This window comes from Orbicella faveolata, unplaced genomic scaffold, assembly GCF_042242905.1.
Source record: "Orbicella faveolata isolate gen_17 unplaced genomic scaffold, um_ofav_v1 contig_25, whole genome shotgun sequence".
Taxonomy (NCBI): domain Eukaryota; kingdom Metazoa; phylum Cnidaria; class Anthozoa; order Scleractinia; family Merulinidae; genus Orbicella; species Orbicella faveolata.
Genome location: NW_028301553.1, coordinates 10,395,001 through 10,396,824, shown reverse-complemented (window position 1 = coordinate 10,396,824; position 1,824 = coordinate 10,395,001). Strand labels below are relative to the sequence as shown.

General features: G+C 38.3%; 1 protein-coding gene across 1 annotated transcript in view; it reads right to left on the bottom strand.

The window, feature by feature from the left end:
- Positions 1-389: 389 nt before the first annotated feature.
- Positions 390-1,824, bottom strand: part of LOC110049209 (tyrosine-protein kinase HTK16-like) — a 17,962-nt gene continuing 16,527 nt past the window's right edge. Inside the window, exon 12 of the mRNA XM_020754993.2 lies at positions 390-1,824. This exon is cut by the window's right edge and continues 940 nt beyond it. The gene's annotated coding sequence lies outside the window, so the exon portion shown is untranslated.

Sequence of the window (1,824 nt, the reverse complement as noted above, 5' to 3'; positions counted from 1 at the left end):
AAAAACTAAAAGTGTACAAAAGTACACTAAACTGATCGTGCTATGGCAACGAAACCCAAAGGCGGTAAACGCGCGCGCGAAAGGTAAACAATTACTTACGTTTCTCGGGTCGCTTTTGTGAACATTTAACTGTAATCGTCCTCCCAAGATGAAGGTAAAAAAAAAATTCTACTTGACAAAAAACTGTTTATTCTGTGCAATGAATTGAAAAAGCAATTCGCCGAAATTAATTCGTGAGCGGGCCATCTCCGCGGTCTGTATTGCAAAATATGAACCGCTAAGGCAACCCATCAGAATTCTTTTTTTCATGCCGGACCTGTTCAAGCATACAATAAATCTAATAACTTTTCACACGTAAATGGAATCCACTGAGCACCTGAAACGCTTGATCAACTCTCCAGCCATTTTATTTTAAAACTCTCGATTTCTTAACATTTTACTATTTCTAGCTACTTACAGGTGAAACTTTATTTAACGACATCTGGCTCGGTCTCATTCCCACACTGTCTCTTCAGTCTCAGGAGGCGTAATTAAGAAACAGCCTGGGAGCGAGGGTAGCCCCGTGTACTCTTCAACTACAATGTGTGAATTTGCACTCTCGTGTTCCTAATATTTCATTATTGGCCAAGAAGAGAGGATGATCCGTTGTGAGACAAATCACCAAAAGCCTTACACCTCTCAATTTGAATTTCTAGTCATGCAACTGCTCAATCAATTAGAATTGTACAGAACATTTCTACCCTTCCGACGGGTAAGTCCCATTTCAGTCACTCCTTGGAGGCCATGCATTTGGGTGGTCATTGTAACGCAACGATTATCGTTGAGTCACGAGATTGCGTGACGACAACTACAAAGGAAAATGGTTTCAAAAATATCAATAAGATCCTATTACCTAAGAAATCTTTAAAATTTCAAGCAATAACCAGAAGGTATTTCCACCTTATTGTACAAAAACGCACTTCAAATTTCAAACAATAAAAATAAGCTTTTTGTGCCACTACACCCCTGGTTGAATAAAGCTAACTTCATTTTAGGACTATATCGACTTTTGATATATAATAATTATTAATAATAATTCACCATTTCCTACAGGATCTGAAGAAACTGGCTAAGGGATGGATCAGTGATGGGAGGGGGTGGGGGGTGGGCAATTACCTCCAAAAAATTCCTGAACAAGATAAAGTGACAAAAAAATAAACTGGTGCACAGCGAGCCACGCATGACACATATGAAGCTAATGGAGAAAAAATTCTTAAATGATCGGACCCTAAAAAAAAAAGCATCTTGGTCAGAACAATTGCCCTTGCCCACTTCTCCCCCCAACACTTACACAATGACCCATCCCTATACAAATACTTAGAAAAAAGTTTCACTCCAAAAATAAACTGACCAAAATAACTTCTCTGTTGTTTCAAACTTATTTCTAACTTCAAAGCTATTCATTAGATAAATGAAGCGACATGAAGTTTCGAAGTTTTTCCCTCAGTATTATGAACTATATTGAGGAAAAGCAAACAAAATCAACACTAAGCTGGCGTTTACTGCTTGCTTTCTCTAATTTTTCAGCAGAAAAGCACCCAAGGAAACGAGCTTACATTTGAAAACAAAAGGCAAAAAAGACCAGATACATAGCACCAGATAAGAGAGGCTGTGTAAAGAGAAAACTATATGCTATTCCATATTAGTAGAATTCTACTAGTATACTAATGCAAATGCTGTAATCTGATTGGCTGAGCCCTTGAACACTACCAGCCATTAGTGTGCAGTGGCTGGAGGTCGTCTAGGAAATGACGACGTTTTTTTCGTTTTTCCGAAGTTTTGAAG